Source organism: Manis pentadactyla, chromosome 2, assembly GCF_030020395.1.
Source record: "Manis pentadactyla isolate mManPen7 chromosome 2, mManPen7.hap1, whole genome shotgun sequence".
Lineage (NCBI taxonomy): Eukaryota > Metazoa > Chordata > Mammalia > Pholidota > Manidae > Manis > Manis pentadactyla.
Window position 1 is genome coordinate 54,777,517 of NC_080020.1, and position 22,695 is coordinate 54,800,211.

General features: G+C 32.5%; 1 protein-coding gene across 6 annotated transcripts in view; it reads left to right on the forward strand.

Moving 5' to 3' along the window:
- The window catches only part of FBXL17 (F-box and leucine rich repeat protein 17), a 602,098-nt gene that overhangs the window by 68,829 nt on the left and 510,574 nt on the right, over positions 1–22,695 (forward strand). The gene's annotated exons all lie outside the window — the stretch shown is intronic.

A 22,695-nucleotide genomic window follows, 5' to 3' on the forward strand; every position in this document is an offset into this window, starting at 1 on the left:
CAAACTAGTGATATTTAGCATATTCACAGTTGTACAATCATCATCACTAATTCTAGAGAAGTTTCGTTACCTCATAAAGAAACTCTCTGCCCATTTGCCATCATTCTTCATTTCACCTTTCCTCCAGCTCCTGGCAACTGCTAATCTACTTGCTGTCTCTATGGATTTGCCTCTTACAGACATTTGGTATAACCGAAATCATACAATATGTGTTTTTTGTGTCTAGCTGCTTTAACAGTATATTTCATTCATGTAGTAGCATGTGTCAGAGCTTAAGTCTTTTTTATGCCTGAATAATATTTCACATCCATTCAATTCATATTTGATAGGTCCATAGTACAGGTTAATAGAAAAAGTTGTCACTAGGGAGGCACTAGTAGAATTCTCAGTGTTGAAAAATAGTGTACTTCAAACTGTGGGCAGGGTGGTCCTGAATATGTAGCATATTTACAAAGAACACTTGCTTTTTAATTGTATCCCCAAAATAAAGAGATCTTTTTGTTTTGCCTTTGGGTTAATTTAGAAAATTTGATAACTGTATTTCATATATTAAGTTTTGAAAGGTCTCTAGAAGCATCAGCACTTCAAGTGCAATAAATGCTATTTTAAAAAAAGATTGCAGTTAGAAAAATTGAAACACTGTGAATTAAAAGTAAGTGCTTTTATTACCATATAGAATTGTATTTTCTTCTGAAATTATATAGTAAAAATACTTCACATTCCTCTACACATTAAATACAGATTTAATAATCACTCTTGAGGCAGTATGGTGTAGTACAGAGAATAAGTCCTTTTGGGTCAGAGAGTGAATTTTTGAATTCTGATATATACTTACTTGCATTTTGTTGCTGGGAAAGTTACTTCAGCTGTCTGAACCTCCTTTGCAAACTGGTTATTAAAATACTTGTCATTTTGCAGGCTTTGAGGTTTAAGTGGTAGAGTGCTCTTAAGTTGTCTAGTACAAACTCTAACCTATGAGAAACATTTAAAAAGTAGTAGTTTTTATGAGATCACTACTGTGTTTGTCTCTTGGTTTTCACTTTACACTCAAAGGATGGTAATCCCGAGTTAAGTTTTTTATGTTCCTCACATAATGAAAATATTTTTGAGTGATTAATATTTTCCTGTTGACTAAACACAGAGGGTAAGTTTCTTTACACATTGAAAATTTTAATCAGTGATTTCCCAAAGGAATTAAATATGTATGTTTTAGAAGTTCTAGTTCACATTAGTTTTTCCCTAATATGGTTGCCCACTAAAAAGATGTTATACACTTTTAAGTGCTAAAGGAATCAGTTTTGTATGTAGTGTTACTTGGTAAACATTTTGATTTCATTGAAAATTTGAAGTAATGTTGCCTAATCTTAAAGTTGCTGTCAGTTTAAAAGGAAATTTAAAAAGAAAGGGAAATTTAGAGTAATTTGAACTCTTCCTATTGGACAGCTGAATTATTGATCACTAACCTCCCATAGGAATTATGCTTTGTATTTTTGGAATTTATGAAATAGCAAGTATTTGAATTGCATAAAAAGCTGCAGTTTAAAATAGTTTGGGTGTTTTCACTCTGAGAAGTATTATTAGTCCTTTAACAAAAAATATTTTAAATAGGGTGAGTAGAAATAATAGCAGTCTGGTTAAAGGCAAATATATATACATATATTTATAAGATTATATTGTATATGTAATTATAGATAGGAAATATAAACATCATTAAATAAGACATATTTTTAATTAACAACTAGTAGAGATACTTAGGAGAATATTGTGTCTGACAGGATGCCAAAGGTATTTTGACTGGTGTGTATACTAATCATTAGCCAAATTATTTTGCTAATTCTCTTATTAAATTGAATCCTCTCAAAAGGGTAATATAGCTTCATTGTGTAGTCTAAAAATAATCATAGCATAGTGTTTTTTAAAGTATAAATTTTTCATACTTTAAAATATTAAATTGATTGCTTTTATATATTGGCAGTATTTGTCAGCATATATAGTTTTTTAGCATTTTATCTGGCCTTTAGATGGCAGCATTGTCTTTGTATATTTCAGTGACATAACTTGTGTCCTTGATACTAACTATAGAGACACAATGCGTACATACAATTCCTGCAGAGATTATGGTTCATTTAAAGTTTTTGTCCTTTAAGTGGTTTTAATGGGAAAATTTCATAAAATAATTTGAAATATTAGTTGCATCTAGAATGTTACAAGATGAATTTGCTATTTGTGCAAAGTAAAAAGATATTTGAACATTCTTATTTGTGGCACTGCTTTAAGTAAGATAAACTTGGAATGGGATGGATTCTTGTGTTCATTAGAGAGAGGTTTTTATTCAGGTGGAAAGAGAGGACGATGACTTGAATTTTAAGATTCAAATAAGTTATGGTGAGGTAAAGAATTGAGGACTTACTGTAAAATCTTCCCCCAAAGAGAGTAAGTTTCTGTTTTTGTCATTTTTGAATGAGACAACTACCATGCATGTACATGAATCTATTTTGCTTTTCCTATAAAACTGTTGTATATACTCTAGAAATAGATCTGAGGACTACAAGTATAGTGAGCATCTAGCATATTGTCTACATCTGTCTTCCTTCTTCTAGTGATAGCTAGTCTATTACTTCAGTGCAGTACTAACTACAAAGTTATTTTTAAGTCATAATTTAGTTTATGTGTATAGTTATGCTTAATCTACAAACCTCATTAACTGTATTCTCTCTGCTTCTTTACTGTCCTTGCTCCAGATTTTGCTTCTCTACTTTTTGGAAAGAAGTTCTTTGGCAGCTTTTTATTCAGTTGTAAAATGATAGATTCTTTGGATTAAGTAGATTATCTGGCATTTGATACCCAATCTGATGTTGTAAAGTATTAGGAATTTATGGTTTATTTTGCAAATAACTCTGATCACATAGTTGACCCAGATCTATATGTGGTGTTTATTTGGTCTTTTTTTTTAATATATATATTTTCTACTCTATAGAATTGAGTTGTAAAGTAGTATAGATTTCTGAATTACCAAGAAAGTAGTAATATATTAGGAATAGATTTTAGAAAGTTTTAGGGAAATGATAAATGTTTCCTGGTTAAAACTTGATTTCCTGGAAGTTAATTGTGACTTTTTATTTTTTCAACATCCTGGTGAATTGTTATTTTACTACTTTTGTAAGTCTGTTGACATCTCCTGGATTCCTTTGACTGCTGCTGTAACATTATTTGTAACATTGTTTTTAATTTTATTATTCTTTGGAGGCTTACATGTATGAGATGAGACCTAAATTCACTTCTTGAGGCTTCCTTTTTCCAGGCTAGAAGCATTTTAGGGGTGATTCGGGCAAATGCTGCGTTTGAGTTGAACTGAACTCAGTTCATACCTTGATCCTACTGTTTCTTACTCATGTGACATAGGTTAGTTAATTTTTGTGCTTTCATTTCCTTATTTGTAGAAAGGATATAATACCACATATTTTTATGAGGATCAGTCTAAATGAAATTAAGAGGTAAAGTACCAGATGTGTTTTTTTGCATAGGAAGTCTTCAGTAAAGATTACATTACTTAACTTCTCTTACCAGAGTTTACTTTCTGGAGTTTACTAACTTGAACTGGGCTTTGTCAGTGCCTGATATCACCTACTGTGATTTGATTTCATCCATTAGCTATCCACAGTTTAATTCTTTTTTGGTGCTTGCTGTAATTTGAGGTTGTTGCACCAGCTAAGTGAATAGACTGGTAGCTGTGTTATCAACTGGAGTATGTAAGATAAACATTTACATCAGAATATAAATAGTAGTAGCTAATTCAGCAATATATTAAGGCTTCTATTTCTTTACTCTTTTCAACTTAAAGTTAATATATTAATGGATTTGGTCCCTCCCACCTCAACTCCCTCACTACACTTCTGATATTTCATTTCTCAAGTACTTGTGAAGTGAGTTTCCCTGTAATCCCAGACATAAATAATTTACATTTGTGGGGGATTCCATTTTCTAAGTATTCAGTTCAAGTTCCCAAGTCTCCCAGGGAAGGTGCCTTCATTGTCCTCTCCCCTCCTAATGGATGAGGCATTTACTTACATCCAGAGTGGTAGTTTGTAGTACATAGTGATATATGAATGTGGCATTCTAAAGGATGACATAAAAATACTGAATTTCATCTTATTGTATACTACATTTCAGGATTTTGCTGTTATTTGTTGATATTTTAAAATAGTTAATAGTACATATCTTTTAGTGACTTTATAATGTACCAGACACTGTGCAGTTTTATATAAATAATGCTTACCACCACCACATGAAGTAGCTTATTTTTTATCCCATTTTATGGATATGAAAGTTGAGGCCTAGAGAGGTTAAGTAACAACAAATAAGTTCAGAGTTAAGATTCTAATGCAGATCTGCTAGATTCCCAAACCTTTCTCTATCTCAGGCCCTTTAACTGCATGGATACATCACAGATGGAGCTAACCCACATGCCTTTGAACCAAGCAGTAATTTCCAAAAGGCATTATCTCCCTTTAAAACATTTACTGACAGGTGCTATAAGACATCAAAGGAAAAAGTTAATTATTAGCATGAGCAGAAGATCTTTTTGCTAGGATGGTAACAGATTTCAGGCAAAACTTCAAGTACCAATGGAGATACATTGAAATCTTTCTAGGAAAATTAGTAAAATTATCACAGAGGAAAACTGTCTTCAAGATAGTATTTAATCTTGCTCTTAATCCATACAAATATGGATATAATTAATTATAGTAGAATTGCACTCTTTATGCAAGATTTTTTACATTGCAAGAATATAGTATTTTCTATTTTTTGTGAAATTTGGATTCAGAAGATAAATACCATTTCATTAAAAAATTTTTAAAAAAATTTTGGTATCCTTAATATACAATTACATGAGCAACATTGTGGTTACCAGATTCCCCCCATTATCAAGTCCCCACCACATACCATACCCCATACCATTTCATTTTTGTCTAGCAAATTAAGTCAAAATTTTAATTGGCTAATGAACTAATAACTTTCTGTTTCTTAACACTGTTTCAAGTGTTCCTTTAGTTCAGTTAACATTGGAATACCTATTGTATGTCAGGTGCTCTGAGAGGTGTTGAGGAATTAAGAGTTGTACAGCTGCAGAGAGGGGATCCCCATCTAGTAATAAGTAATATGGAAATGCCAATCACAAAAATAGTTGCTTGTATAGGAGATAAGGGAGGAATCAAGAAATCCTGTAATAGTAGGTGACATTTGAACTGGGTCTTGAGTGACACATAGAGGTGTGACGATCGTGATACAAGCAAACATTTTTTGGGGGAAGTGATTGCAATTTTGGGAAACAGCTTTAACAAAAACAGGCATCAGGAAAATACGTGGCATGTATAATAAATGGTGAGTGTTAGAGTAAGATTAGGTTTATAGTCAGGGTGGTAAGGGAGTGTTTATATTTGGGTCTGAAAGGAAGGTAGGGATCAGGTTGTTAAGTTTCTTGAGTGTCATGCTAATGAATTTGTCTCTGTGTGATGAGGTTATAGAATGGGATTTCAGCAAATGTGAAAATGAATCAAATTTTTGTGTTTGGTATTTTTTAATTCTGAGAAATTAAGAAAAATATGGATTAAAAAGCGTAATGACATCTATATGCTCATTACCCAGACATTGTCAGTTGCTAACATTTTGTTAAATTTGCTTCTTGGATTAATAAAGCAAATAAACTTCAAATCTCTGTTGTCTTGTACCATTTGTCATTCCACTGTCTCCTTCTAGTGGCAGCTACTATGACCTACAATGCTTTAAAAATTTTTAAAAATACTTTAACATAAATGAAAGTATGAATAACAATACAGTATTGTTTAGCTTATAGTCACATATAGTTTATATCTGATGTCATGGGTAAATATCTTGGAAGATTGTTTTTAACAACATGCTGTTCTGATCAGCTAGAATAAATTACTATTACTCTTGTAAGAATTACATTGACTTGCACTTTCTTACTGTTACTAAACTTGGTTTTATTTTGTTGAATGTTATTTGAAAAATCCACTTTAAAAATAAAAGTTATTTGGCAGACAAGTTGAAAAAAGTTAAAATGTTAACTTGGCAGATTTTTCAGTCTGAAGAATAAATACTTTTTTTCATCATTCTATATTCTTTGCTAGAGCTTACCTTCACATCTCTTTTTAATCTATTGGTATCTTCCTCTTATGGGTGTCCTTTTTATCTGTCAGGTATCTTGGTAAGAACATAAATGAATTGTATTCCATCATTTAAAAGGCATAGGCATAGAAAACCATAAAGAATGTATGTGTGTGTCTTTTCTTCCCCTGTATACCAGTATGGTATGAAGGGCAGGCAGTGACCTGGATAATATCCAAATAATTTTTTTTTGAATGTATTAATTTTTGGGGGGAATGCAACTAATCTTTACTTATCATATTTACTTTCCTAGTTATATTGGTTTAGTAATATTAAAATTAGTTCATAAACTTTGGGGAGCATCTTCTTATTATCAGCTGATAATAAGGAGATGTTCAGGTACAAACAGGATCTCAGGAGGAAGCTAATCTAGTAGTAAAAACTCTGATACAGATACCCCAATGTTGATAATGCAGAATTTATTTTGGTTAAAAATAGGAGACTGCAAATAGTATTTACATATTCTTAAATTTTTATTTTGGATCAAATTCTAGATTACTAAAAATATCCAACTTGCTTTGGATCAAAAATTTATAATTGCTAGGTTATTCTTAGCATTGCAGTTCTTTTGCTGGTGTTATTTCACTTACATATTCTATAGTTGAGATCCTTTAAAAAAATATTTAATTTTTGTCTACTTTCTTTTAGGACTGCTTATTAAAAAAGTCAGAGATTTAGAGCAAATCAAATTATCTCTCAGATATAAATGTTAAAGTGCTGTCTTGGGCTATGTGCTCAAGTGTTGGAAACAAGAGATAGTGGGTTGAGATAAGGGGTTGAGTCATTAGACTTAGCAAATAGAAAATTATAAGGTTAGATGGCAGTGGTTGCTGAGAGAATGTTGAATGTGTTATTTATGAGCACATGATCCTTAACTACCTTTCTAGACTGTCATTCAACAAGTGAGATACATTGTTTGGACCTAGGGAGAAGTTTTGGCTTAGGTTTTTCTTTATCCACAGTATTGAGGTCTAGGATCTTAGGTTCCAAGATTTAATCCCATTTATTACTTTAGTTCTTAGGTTTAAGAGGAGGAAGAGTTAGCTTTTTTGTTTTGTTTTTAAGTTTTTAAGATTTGCCTTTCTGAATATTGTTTATACACTGTTGTTGAATCTGGCTACCAGGTGATGGGAGCTTCTTTTCCATCATTTTCTTGTAGTTACTATAAAAAAGATACATTTTCATGAAAGTGCTGTCCCACTTGGGCTTTCACTAGGCTATCCTCTCTTCAGGCAAAAGCTATGCAAGTTGTGCTCCTATCTAGGCAGCCTGTATGGTGAGTACTCTGTTCCCACTGCAAATTTGGATTATTCATATTACCTAGGTTGTCTTCTTCTGTTGTTTTTCTTGATGTTCTTGTTAAAGGTGAAAACATGAAGCTGCCTCCTGGAGAGTGGAAAGATGCGCAGTCATGAGAGTGTTGGTACATTTGTTGCCTTGGACCACACCTTCTGGTTTTTAGTAGCTGAGAAGTTGAAAAGCCAGAAGAAATCCATATTATTTTGATATTATTTATTTTACCCCTTTATTACATTTTATTTCATACAGCCACATCAAATTTAAGTTGCAGAAAAGATCAAATAGTATTTTTCTTTAATGGGTTGTGCACTTCACTGTTTTTGGTTTCAGAAATATGAATGAAATGGGAGAGTTCTTGGGTGGTAGAAAATTTGTAGTGTCTATTCCCAAGTTTTTATGGACTGTTCATTTGATTTAAGCATCTTTTGATTTACAGTTTAGGTGTTTATCATTCACTTTAATATGATGTATAAATGAATATATTAAGAATTTGTAATTCAAAGAAAAGTACTTATAAAGGCCTTCTTATTGAACTACATTTGGGTGATTACTCTTATCTTTTTTTCCTCCTCTTGTTGAGCTAAAGAGGAAGGCATGTACTTATATTCATTGTAGCTGAAATGCCTGTGTGAATGCCCACAGATTTTAAAATGATTTGTATCATGTTATGTTAGCTTTTCATTTTGACTCTTCTGACAACGTGGTAGCATTAGGTTGAACTTTGATTTGCAGATTCTCTGAATAGAGAATCAAAATGTATTTCTGTTTTTTTAATTAGGTTAATGTTATTAAATACTTGAAGATAATTTTGAGTAGTTCATGTCATGTTTTAAGTTGTTTCAGGACACAGTTTTATATACACATACATTTACTCATGACCCTCTTCCATTGATACATCACGAAATATTTTTATCATGTAGTTGTAGGCAGTTCCATAATGTGATCTATTATCCAGTCCATAAATTACATTTTTTAAATGTGTAACTAAACATTGGTTTGTTTTTTCTTTTTAAAAAAATTTTTTTATATTGAGGTAACAATAAAACACAGAAAGCTTACAGCTGATGAATTTTTACATGTGTATACACTCACGTAACAATTGTTTTAAGCTAATGAAAGAAAACGGAAAACAGTGTGAAAGGTAAAGATGTATATATATATATATATATATACATATATATATACACACACACACATATAAATATATATATAGTGTATTTCACTGACTTCAGTTGTGACCTAAGATGTTTCTAAAGGTTGACTTTTTATTTTTCACATCCTCAACCCAGGAATGCTCTTGCTTAAATATTTTTTCATTTCAGAACTATGTAGTTGATAACTTCAAAGATTTTTCCAGTTACTACTCTCTGTTCTCATTAGTTCTCAACTTGTCAATGTACTCTTAATTTTCTCTTATCTTGCTCCCTTCCAGCATATGTTCATTATTTTCAAGCTCAGCCAAATACTGCTTTTTGTCAAGCATTCTTTAAGAATTGCACCACATTTACTGTGTCCCCATATTCCACCTCTTCTCATGTTTTATTATGTCTTATTAATGCATTGATAATGTGGTTTAAGTTTTAAGGCTTCAGTTTTTTTTTTAGGCTCTTTAATAGTTGGGGTGATACGGCCTATTTTTTAAAAATTCCTGTACTTAGTAACTGACTGTATATTTGTCGATGTTTTGGCTAAATGGTTAGTACTTAGAATTTTAAAAAAATTGTTTTCTACATAAAAATTGTAAATTTTCTGAAAAGAACTGTTGAAGGTGAGTCATTCTATGCTCAAGTGCTCTTGGTTTAGTTCTGGAAAAATTTTTGTGACAAGGAAGCTATTCAAAATGCTTTTAATGAGACATATCAGTAACTTGAAAGGTAATGATTTATACTTTGATACACAGAGTATAGCTTTTAGCACTTAAGATTCAGTTTTTGTTAACATCTGAATTGGTGAAGTATGTTTCTTTCATTCTGTGGCGGTGTCAAGTGATTCTCCGTTAGTGTTCATACCTGAAGAATTGCAAGATAGTTTAAGGAAGTAACATCCCGAAAAAGTCTGTTCTCTTCAAGAATTAAGTAGTTTTAGGAATTTATTTCTTAAATTTTAATGTTGAAACTTGTGGCCTTAAAACTTCTTATTGCAAATTACCTGTAGTTGTATTTTCATTTCTTGGTTTACATCCCATTGAGGATATTGGATTGTTTCAGTGCTTCCACCAATACTTTGTACTTTTTCTACTTTCAGACAATAGTAACAAAAATCTTTCACAACTGCTAAGAATTATGGTCCTTTTTCACTTGTCATGCTTTAATCATTTGATTCTTGAAAAGATTAAAGTTAACAAGTTACTTCTATGGTTGAGTTTGCCTAGAAGAGCTTGATTTATTGTTGCCATTGGACAGAGAGATATTAAATATAGTATTTGATACATACCTTGGTTGCTTGGTACCAACGAAATTCTTCAGGCAGATCTGGCATTAGTTAGACACTGACATTGCATGCTTTGAGAGTAAAATACCCATGTAGAAATTACACTCACAAGTGTTTCTTAAAATACTTTATATACAATTTTTAGTTTTTTAATTTCATAAACTGGTTCCATTTCTTAATTATCTTTTTGTTCTTTAATATGTTGTAATGTTTTTGTAGGGTCAGGTATTGGAGAAAGAATACCCAAAAAGAAGCATAAGTAGGTAATTTGTTAGAATAATGCAGTTTGTTTCTTCTTTTTCTTGGAGGATTAAATGGCATTTGGAACACTTAAGGAAAAAAAAATTGGATAAATATTGGTTCAGCTAACTGTACCGTTTAACCTTAGATTAAGTTGAGTTATTTCAATCTTGAGGTGATATCTTTTTCTAGTATACCTAGATGGCTTTCTTCTGTAAAGTCAGTCCAAGTATACAGAAATCATCTTTTTCATATACAAAATTCTATTAAAATAATATTTTTTTCTAATATACTTTATATTACGGTATTTTTATATTACAGATCACGAACAGTTTTTTTTTTAGAAGAACACAATAGTGCTGGTTGCTGATCAGCATTAAGAAAAGGAGGAATTTCATGTAGTCTTTCCATAGTCGTAAATCATTTTCAGACTAGTGTATGTATTTGCCCAGTGTTAGAGGTAATTCTTTAGACCTTTCTATAGCTGTTACAGAAACCAACTTCCTCCATTTACTAGCATCAACTTATAATCGCCTTAATGCTTAACTCACAGCTTTGAGACTCTGTACTTGTACATGTCTAAGGTTAATTATTTATTTGTTTTTATGTTATATTATTAAAGGTACATTAAATTTGCATACATATCGTATTGATCATGCACTTCCTTCTTCTGACCTAACTTTTAAAAAGTTGAGCCCTGTTTCTTAAATAAAAAGGTAGTTACTTAAACTTGAAAGTAATCTTAGAAGGTCTGTAAGCCTGCTCCCTACAAATTCCTTTCTTGCATGCCTGATAATGAGCTAGTCATCATTGTGTGTGTAGGGGGAGGGTATTTATTGATGCATATTTAAGAACTCACACAATATTTTAATGACAGTTGAAAAATTATTAGTAGGATGGTGCCTACATGAGGTTTGACCAGATTTTTCCAATTTCTAGCATTTAAAGTAATTATTAGTGCCTTTAAAAAAATTGCATACACTTACCACATTATTTAAACAAGACTGGAGATACTTATTTTCAGTACTAACTTATTCTCACACCAAATTCATGTGAGAATCTGTAATTTAACAATCGAAATGATTGCCTATTATGAATATGTGCATTGTTTTAGGAGATCTTTCCATTTTTAGATGGCATATGGCAATAGTCACTAACTAGTGGTCCTCCTAAAACTTTTGTGGTTTCATTTACTATTAACATGCTCTTTGACAGCTGGCCTTTACTAATCTCATACTGTGGATATGCAACTTTTTCCTTAAAAGCTTTATAATTGAATTACAATACATTTTGTCTTTTGTTTTCTCTCGGAAAAGGATTTAAACAAACTTTCTATTGCACTTGTTGAATATGTATTTCATAGTAGCCGCCATGAAGTTTGCAACATTTAAGAAGATGGAGAAGCAAAGATAAAAGATACACATTCAAGAAGGCTTGGTTTCACAGTTGGTGCATAATCCTTTCTGCTGTCATTGGTACCCTAACCCTGTACCTACCAGAACAAAAGAAACTGAATAGGAAATTGTGGGAGCTGGGGAACATTCAGTTGGCAGCCCATTGCATGGCCCATAGGCGTTGTCAGGGCTCAGTTTGATACCCTTTATTCTTTCTGACAGATGTGAGGTAGGGTCTATGAGGGGAAAGTCATTACTAGAGAGAGGGCAGTGTCAGATCAAAAGTAACCAGTGATCAAACAAGGTAAAGGGCTGTGGAAAATAGGCTCTCTTTCTGGCCTCAACACCTGCCTGATCGCTGAAGGGAATAGTCCTTACGTGTCAGGGAAAGTTGATTTTCTTTGATGTACAGTGAATTAGAAGTCAAAATGGAAGCTTAAATGGAGTACAGAAGCCTTTTACTTCCTAGTTCTTGGGCAATTTGGGTGCTTAAATTTTTTGCTTATAATTATCTAGAAGCTATAGAGGTCAATCTCTGTTGAATAAAATATTAGAGCTTACCCCCTACTAACTTTGTTAGCACTACATAGTGATCGTTTTTATTAGAGATAGTACTAATAAATGAGGAAGTTTCAATACAATATAGAACAGGCCTTAGAAGTCACTAAATTATTTCTTTGAAGCATCTAATTATAACATTAATCAGAGGATTTGTATAGTTACAATATTGCACAAAGTGAACAGAGCTAAGCCTGACACATAGTAGGTGTATTTATGGTAAAATTTTGGAATTTACTTCGCTAAGTAATTTAAAATAAATTTGAATTTAACTCTTCGCCCTTAAGTGCTTATTAATATATTTTATGTTAAGGTAACCCTTTCTACTCAAGTCAGTTGAAAAAAACTTAAAGAGAATTCATTTGGGTTTTGTATTACAGTTCTTTTTCCCTGCCCTGACATCTTTAGAGATGTGTGAGGAAAGTCTAGAAGAAGAATGATATTTTTATCTTTCATTAGCTTGCTGTGTGGGTGAATTGACAATTGAGACATATTTCTAAAAAAATTTTCAATTACGGTGTATTTCTTTAAGAGCAAAGATTTGATTGCTACTAGATTTTACTGTCTCAATTTGTGGTATTTTAAATGCTGCCGAATTTCATTCAATTTCATAAATAGTTAACAGTCATTTTGTCCTCAAATTGTAGAAATAAGAATTTGCTTGAAACTACTGATTTTCTGGTAAGAAGAATAGAGAATCTTAGTGCCTCATCCATTTAAGAGTGCTTTTTAATCTGATAATTTATCTGACTCTATCTTTGCATGAAGTCCTGTATTTATTTTTGATACTCTTAGGTTACCTAAGTCTCCTTCCATTATACATTTAGATATATAAGAGAATATAAAACATATTATTATGTTTTATTACCTTAACATTAAATTAATATATATATTTGTCTTCTAGACTACTGTTAGTTACAAGTATATTTTATGCTTGAGAAATTTCAGAAATATATATTTGAGCTTACTTATTGTAAATAATGATATTTCTGGTTTGGCTGTTAAACTTTGCTTGTAAATTACCATTAAATATGTTTGATTAGGTCTCCTTTTTAAGTAGTTAGGAGTTCTTATGTTGACATTGAGTTAGATGTGCTATAATTTTTTATTTGGTTTATTTTACTTGGAATAAAATGTCATAAATTAAGATTCTGTTTTTTGAAGCACTTTGAAATTTAAGAAATCTGAATACAGATGTATCACACCATATAAATACAGTGAGACTCACATTCTTGCTTTTAGTATTTAAAAATTGTATGTTTCAGGTATACACATTACAACATTTTTAACATTTGCCCTAAACTGCCTCTGAAGGATTGCAAAGTGAAACAATATGATAATATTACTCTGAATGATGCAGGGAAGAAAATGGTTTTGGTTTGGGTCTTGATTCTCTGAGGGCATCATTCCAGTCTGTCTTTCAATCTGAATTTTGCAAAAAAGATTTGAGTTTGCTGATATTTTAATATTAATGTTAGAAAGAACCATTTGTAGAAGGTAAATTTCTTTAAGTAAATGTCAATTGTTATTTCAGAATGGACCTCAGCAGTATAAAATTTCACTAGTCATCTTTGATTCATGGCTTACTGTCATAATTGGTCCATGAGTGATCTTATTTTCTTTCTAAAAGTTTATTTATCTGAAAATTATTTAACATTTACTTAAGAGCCTTCTATCTAAAAACTAGAGTATTACCAATAACTTTCATCTGTCTGTGTGCTCCCCGCTTCTCTCATCTTCTGCTTCCCTTTCAGAGGGAAGCAGAAGTAACCACTATCCTGAATTTTGCTACACATGTGTGTGTGTGTATATATATATATATATATATATATATATATATATATATATATATACCTAACCAATAAGTTGTTTAGTTTTTACTTGTTTTTTATCAAATAAATTTCTAAAGATGTCATTGATAATCTGGTAAAAGTAATGCTTTAGCAATTATTTTAGTGTTATTTAAGAGTGATATAATTTAGTAAATTAAGAGATATATGTTTCTGAACTTGAGCTTCATACTGTTTAATCTAACAAGATATTCCCTGCTGTAATTTTGTAATTTTAGATCTTTAGATACAGTATATAATATCTATCTACATGTTGGCCTTGCATCTTGCATTTCCATTTATGAATTATATTAATAAATATAGAAAATGAGCTCTTGTAGTTTTGGTTTGCTGCAATTGTAGCAATTCCTGTGACTTGATGTACGGGTTAGAAAAGTGTCTTTTCTAGGTGATGGGGAGTTCAGGAATATCTAAATACTTAACCAGTTTGGTATGGAGGTCAGTGGATTTTAAGCTTACCAAATGATCTTTATGTTTTACTTATCAGTTTAGAGTATCATTAGTAATTTAATAAATCCAACCATTGTCATTTTTCATAAGGATAAAGTGATTGTACTTAATTTCTTTGATAGATTTGCCATTGATTTAATAACAGATTTTTTTTGGTGGGGGACAAAAACTGTGTTAAATATTTATTGATTGAAAGACTTCCTGTGATTTCAGAGCTACTAATTTGCAGAAGAATGAGTGTCTTTTTCTTTTCCAGCTTAGTTTATTTAGACTGGATTAGTCTGATATACAAGTTTTGGTGAAATCAAGTCAAACAGAACATTTGCTTGACTACAGGTGGATGTTTCTCTAGTTTCTATTTTTAACATGTAGTTTTTGAAAAACAAAAATAAATATTCATATCTGCCTTGTTTTGCTAATCCTTTGGAAATTTGCTTGATTTTGATTACACCTAACAATAGTAAGTACTCAGAATGGTTAAAGATTTGTAAATATGTTGAATGAGATAATTAATATTAAATTATTGGAGATCAAATTAGTTGATCACATTTCAGCTTTGATTAAAAAAGGTTTTTTACTCTTGAACAAATTATGATCAATCACACAAACAAGAATGTGGAATATAGAACAAATATTGACACCAATCTCCATTTTTAGATTTTCAATTTAAAAGGGGTGTGTGTGTACATGTACACACATATATATTTACATATATATATGAGAAATATATATATAAGATACAAGGTGGGTGAAGTGATTTCAGGTTAATATCCTTTGAATTTGTAAGAAAGATAATTCTTTGTTCCTGTCTTTATATTGATTAACTATATATACCATCAGTAAAGAAAGCCTAAGAGGTCCATATTGACTGTTGATTTGTCTTTTCTCTCTAAAATGTGTATCTTGGTGAGATTGTTTATGAATGATAAATACAGTTGGCATAAAGTGTTTAAGGTTGTAGTTTGAGAAGTTTCACATAATCCATTCCATTGAGGTTTATTCAGTGTTTTGTAATGCATGGCACACCTGAAGAAGCAAAACTTTGTCTGTTTTTTAAAACTGCCAAGATGTTTTATAAAGCTAAAATCATACATAGGTTCTTCATTTTTCTCAATGTAGACTAATCATTTGGATATTTAATGGGAAAAAATGATCACATGGTTTACAGCAGTCATTAAACACATTGATTTGTGACATTTGGGAGACCAGAAGCTAAGCTAAGAGGCAGAATTAGAGAGTGGAGTGACATCTTATACCCTAGAAAATTATATTGAAAGCTTGGAAATTGATGCTGTAGTTACAAGTGGTATAATTCTGGAAAATACATTTACCTTGGCTGCTCCTTTTTGGTTATTAACTACATGGATCAATTAACTGTTTTGTAAGTCCAGTCTACTACCATTCACTTGTTCATTCTAAGCATCTATTGAGTGCTAACCATATATGTAGGACCATTCCTCTAGACCCATTTTTCATGAGGCATGCCAGCCCACTTACTTCATAGTAACTATTACTAATCTGATAAATTTCTGTCTATCTTGTATTAACCTGTGTAAGAGCCTGCTGGGGAAGACAGTAATAACCCCTGTCAAAGCCATTGCTGCAGAGCTTGTATCTTAGCATTTCATATTGAATACTGCATGTTAAGAGTAAGAATTCAAAAACTGTGGCATCTAGATATATTTTACTGCTAGTGATGCTTTTTCATCTTAGTTACCTAATTGAGATGAAATATATTTTGGAGATTAAAATTAAGGGACGTATTATCTAGTGTAAACATGTATATTCATTACAACGACTTGTTCTGTTAGTTTTTTATAAAGATGTTTTGCTATCAAAGAAAGACTTCCATTGATTCATACTTGAATAAGTAAATGTAAAAAGAATTATTCTTTTGGCTTAATGTTTTAATTATTATTAGGGTATTTATAAGGACATTGTCACAAGAGTCCTCCTTTATGAGAGCCCTCAGTTAAATATTACCGCTGGTCCCTTCTTATGTCTTGTTGATAATTTAGATAAAACCAAGAAATATGTGTTGTCTGCATACTACCCTTCATCTCCATTCTAGTGGGGTTTTTTTGTTCTTAAAATAATGACCTTTTGTGCTGCTGGAGTTCTCTTAGAGCATCAAATAGTTCAACATCTAGAAGCAGAAGTAAGAGTAAACAAGATGCTTTAAAAAATCTTGAATACTCTATACTTAATCATATCATTAGGAAATATATTTTCCTTTTGAGAAGTAACTGGTGCTTTCCTTTGGTCCTGGCCAGACAAAGCGACATGCAGTGAGTGACCTCATTTATTTATTTATTATCTATATTATGATATCCATATATGATCACATGAGCAACATTGTGGTTACTAGATTCCCCCCATTATCAAGTCCCCACCACATACCCCATTATGGTCACTGTCCATCAGCATAGTAAGATGCTATAGAGTCACTACTTGTCTTCACTGTGTTATACTGCCTTCCCGTGTCCACCCCCCTTCATAATGTGTGCTAATCATAATGCTACTTAATCCTCTTATCCCTCCCTTCCCACCCATCCTCCCCAGTCCCTTTCCCTTTGGTAACTGTTAGTCCATTCTTGGGTTCTGTGTGTCTGCTGCTGTTTTGTTCTTTCAGTTTTTGCTTTGTTATTATACTCCACAGATGAGTGAAATGATCTGGTACTTGTCTTTCTCCACCTGGCTTATTTCACTGAGCATAACACCCTCTAACTCCATTCATGTTGTTGCAAATGGTAGGATTTGTTTTCTTCTTATGGGTGAATAATATTCCATTGTGTATATGTACCACATCTTCTTTATCCATTCATCTATTGATGGACATTTAGGTTGCTTCCATTTCTTGGCTATTGTAAATAGTGCTGCGATAAACATAGGGGTGCATATGTCTTTTTGAATCTGGGATCCTGTATTGTAAGGGTAAATTCCTAGAAGTAGAACTCCTGGATCAAATGGTATTTCTATTTTCAGTTTTTTGAGGAACCTCCACACTGGTTGAACTAATTTACATTCCCACCAGCAGTGTGGGAGGGTTCCCCTTTCTCCACATCCTCCCCAGCATTTGTTATTGTTTGTCTTTTGGATGTTGGCCATCCTAACTGGTGTGCGGTGATGTCTCATTGTACTTTTGCTTTGCATTTCTCTGATGATTAGCAGTGGAGCATCTTTTCATGTGCCTGTTGGCCATCTGAATTTCCTCTTTGGAGAAGTGTCTTTTCAGATCCTTTGCCCATTTTTTAATCGGATTATTTGCTTTTTGTTGTTGAGGCATGTGAGGTCTTTATATATTTTGGATGTCTGCCCCTTATCGGATATGTCATTTGTGAATATATTCTCCCATACTGTAGGGTGCCTTTTTGTTCTGTTGATGGTGCCCTTTGCTATACAGAAGCTTGGTAGTTTGATATAGTCCCACTTGTTCATTTTTGGTTTTGTTTCCCTTGCCTGGGGAGATACGTTCATGAAAAAGTTTCTTATGTTTATATTCAAGAGAGTTTTGCCTATGTTTTCTTATAAGAGTTTTATGGTTTCATGACTTACGTTCAGTTCTTTGATCCATTTTGAGTTTACTTTTGTGTATGGAGTTAGTAATCCAGTTTCATTCTCTTACATATAGCTGTCCAGTTAGTGAGTGTCCTCTTATACTTACTCGTACCAAGAGGTTGTAAAAGGGTAGCTTTCATGTCAGACAAATGCAGATTCTAGTTTCAGCATTACCAGTTCATAAGTTGTGTTTTCCTTCTTAAGCCTTACATTTAAATTTCTTGGAGGTTTGATTTCTTTATTTATAAATTGGAGATGATACCATCTTTTTCATTTGGTCATTGAAGAAATTAAATAGACTGAGTGTAGATTGCCCAACAAGGCATCTTGGCTAATAACATTTATTCGTAAAATATTAGCTTCCCTTCTTTCTTGTTAACTTCCCAACTGCCACATCTCTTCACTCTCTTCATGACCAGAGGAAACCTTGAAGGAAATCTTGCCAGAGCTTTGCTGGTAGTGAACACTTCATGTTGCTGAGCAACTTGGAATAGCAGAGAAGTAACATAATGCTTGCTTTTTGTGTTTGAGAGGTCCAGTGAGCCTTTCGTCTTGTGAGGAATATCTGGAAGAGTCATCTTTAACTGCTAGTGTTTGCTTTTTTTTTTTTTTTTTTCAAAATTCCAGCTGCAATTCTTACTGCTTTTACATTTTTTACTCCTAGTAACTCATCCACAGTGGTTATGCCAGTTGATTAATTTTTTTCTTAGATTCCTATCATTTTTCTTTTTTTGCTATGAATCCTCTTTCTTAGGAGTTAAATTCTGTTACTATTTAATGGGAATATTGAAATCATTAAATAGGTCTCACCATATCTGTAATTATTTTGATTTCAAATAACAGAAAACCTGATTCAGCTTTCTTAATAAGTTTATTGGCTCATAAGTGGACTATGGAGTGGGGTAGTTTAGGCTTTAGGGTTGATTTGATTCAGTGTCTTTCACGTTGTGTTTGTGGAACTGGGTCTTTTGGACTCTGGGTATCTTTCTGCTATGTCATCTTCAATCTAAATCGGTATCTGAACTTGTAGTTCAGAGACTGTTGACAATTCCTAGATTCATGTTGTGCGTGTGTCATAGTTAATTTCTTTTTATTGCTGAGTATGTTGTACTCAATTTACTATTTGGTAGAAAATATAAGCATACAATTTGCTTATCCACTTAACCAGTTAACAGACATTTGGATTATTTCCAGTTGTTTACCTATTATATATAAAACTGCTATGAACATTCATGAACAAGTTTCTGAGTGGACAAAGGCTTTCATTTCTCTTGAGCAAATGTCTGGGATTGGTATAGCTGGGTCATATGTAAGTTTGTTTGAATTGTACTCAATGAAAACTGCCCAAAATTTTTACTAAGCTGTGCCATTTTACACTTCTCCCCAAATTGTCTGGTAGCTCCATTTGTACTACTTCCTCACCAACAGGTGAATGATGTCAGATTTTAATTTAAGCCATTCTGAGTGGATGCATAGTGGTGCCTTATTGTAGTTTTCATTTGATTTTTTCCTGATGTCTAATGATCCTAAGCACTGTGTTTATGTGCGTATTAACCATTCCTGTCTCTTCTTTTGTGAGTTAATTTAAAAAATTTGTTTTCTTATCAAGTTGTAAAGACCCTTTATGTGTTTTGGATGCAAGTTCTTCTGTCAAACATTTGCATTGCAATTACTTTCTCCTTAACTGTGTCTTTCCTTTTTTATTTTCTTTCGTTTCCCTTTGAAGAACAGAAGGTTTTCATTTTGATAAAGTCAAATTTATTATTTTTCCTTAATAGTGAGTGCTCTTGTGCCTTATTTAAAGTTCTTGGCAATTGTCAGTTGTTTTTTTTCTTTATTACTGTTTTTGTATCATGCTCCTCTACAAGAGTGTGAACTCAACAGGAGTAGGGAGCTTATCTGCCTTATTCATGGGTATATCCTGTCTAGAAGATTGCCAGGCACATGTTAGTTGTTCAAAAGTAATTTTTGAGTGAATGGATTTTTTGGTCTTATTGACTAGAAAATTTTAGTCATCATTTATGTCTTGTCCTTTTCTGTCCTGTGTATTTTGCTCATTGTTAGACTGTCTTGTTTCCTTTTATTGTTTCCTTGCATTTCTAGTCCTACTGTTAACTATTTAGTCCTAGTCCCTTTATTTTTGAGTCTGAATTTCTTACCCTTAGTCTTATCAGATGATACTGCTGTCCCCTTTGGTTTACCTATATAGGAATTACAGACAAATGAGTAAGATATTTATTGTGTTTTACAATAGCATTACTTTCCTGTTTAAAACTGATGAAAGTTCTATTATAGATGATAAGGTGTAACCAGCCCTCTTTTTAATTTTAATTGAAGTTATTGATATACAATCTTATATTGGTTTCAAGTATACAACACAGAGGTTCAACAGTTACCCACATTATTAAAATCCTCACCCCCACTAGTGCAGTTACTGTCTGTCAACTGAGGAAGATGCTACAGAATCATTGACTATATGCTCCAAGCTGTAATACCTATCCCTCTGAACAACTTATATTATGATTGAAAATTTTTGTGCCCCTTTTTTCCCTCACCCTCTCTTCCCATCCAGACCAACCTCTCCCCCGTGCTAACCACCAGTCGCTTCTCAGTGTCTATGAGTCTACTGCTATTTTGTTCATTTCATTTTGTTTTGTATTTATATTCCACAAATAAGTGAAATCATATGGTATTTGTCTTTTTCTGCCTGGCTTATTTCACTGAGCATAATACCCTTGAGGTCCAGCCATGTTGTTGCAAATGTCAGGATTTCTTTCTTTCTGTGGCTGAGTAATATTCCATTGAGTATATGTACCACATCTTCTTATCCATTCATCTACTGATGGACACTTTGGTTGCTTCCATATCCTGGCTATTGTAAATAACATGGTAATAAATGTAAGGGTACATATTATCTTTTCAAACCAGGGATTTTGTTTTCTTTGAGTAAATTCCTAGAAGTGGAATCACTGGGTTGAATGGTATTTCTAGTTCTAGTTTTTTGAGGAGCTTCCATACTGATTTTCCATAGTGGCTGTACCAATTTACATCCCCAGCAGCAGTGTAGAAGGATTCTCTTTTCTCCACATCCTGGCCTTTCTTGTCTTTTGTATAGTGGCCATTCTCACTTGTGGGAGGTGATAACTCTGGGTGATTTTAATTTGTATTTCCCTGATGATTAGCTATGTGGAGCATCTTTTCATCTGCCTGTTGGCCATCTCTATTTCTTTTTTGGAAAATTGTCTTTTCAGGTCCTCTGTTCATTTTTTAATCAGGTTATTTGTTTTTCTGAGGTTGAGGTGTATGAGATCTTTGTATATTTTGAATGTTAACCCCTTACTGAATAAATCATTTAAGAATATATTCTCCCATACTGTAGGCTGCCTTTTTGTTCTGATGATGGGGTCCTTTGCTATACAGAAGCTTTTTAATTTGATTTAATCCCACTTGTTCATTTTTTAATTTTGTTTCTCTCACCTGAAGAGATGTGTCCAGGAAAAAATTGCTCATGTTTATGTTCAAGAGATTTTTCACTACATTTTCTTCTAAAAGTTGTATGGTTTCATATTCTACATTTAAGTCTTTGATACATTTTGAGTTTAATTTTGTGTATGGAGTTAGACAGTAATCCAGTTTCATTCTCTTGCATTTAGCTGTTCAGCTTTCCTAACACCAGTTATTGAAAAGTTGTGTTTTCCTTGTTGTATATTCATGGCTCCTTTATCATATATTAATTGACCATTCATGAGAGGTTTTATATCTGGGCTCGCTATTCTGTTCCATTGATCTGTGGTTCTGTTCTTTTGCCAGTACCATACTGTTTTGATTACTATAGCTTTGTAGTATAGCTTGAAGCCAGGGAGTGTAATTCCCCCAGCTTTGTTCTCCTTTCTCAGGATTGCTTTGGGTATTTGGGGTCTTTTTTGGTTCCATACAAATTTTAGGATTCTTTGCTCTAGTTCATTGAAAAGTGCCATTGGTATTTTGATAGGGATTGCATTGAATCTGTACATTACTTTGGGCAGGATGACTATTTTGACAATATTAGTTCTTCCTATCCATGAGCATGGGATAGATTTCCACTTATTTATGTCTTCTTTAATTTCACTCATTTGCATCTTATAGTTGTCAGAGTTCACATCTTTCACCTCCATGGTTAGATTTATTCCTAGTTATCTTATTCTTTTGGATGCATTTGTAAACTGCATTCCTGATTTCTCTTTCTTCTAGTTTGTTGTTAGTATATAGGAATGCAGTAGATTTCTGAATATTCATTTTGTATCCTGCAACTTTGCTGAATCTAGTAGTTTTTTGTGGAACCTTTGGGTTTTCTGTGTATAATATGTCATCTGCAAATAGTGACAGTTTAATTCTTTATTACCAATTTGGATGCCATTTATCTCTGTCTTGTCTGATTGCAATAGCTAGGACCTCCAGTACTATGTTGAATAAAAGTGGTGAGAATGGACATCCTTGTCTTGTTCCTGATCTTAGAGGAAAAGCTTTCAGCTTTTTGCCATCAAGTATGATGTTAACTGTGGGTTTGTCACATATGGCCGTATATGAGGTACATACCCTCTATACTCATTTTGTTAAGAGTTTTTATCACGAATGGATGTTGAGTTTTATTAAATGTTTTTTCAGCGTCTGTTGAGATCATCATGTGGTTTTTAGTCTTCTTTTTGTTAATGTGGTGGTGTATGACATTGATTGATTTACAAATATTGTAC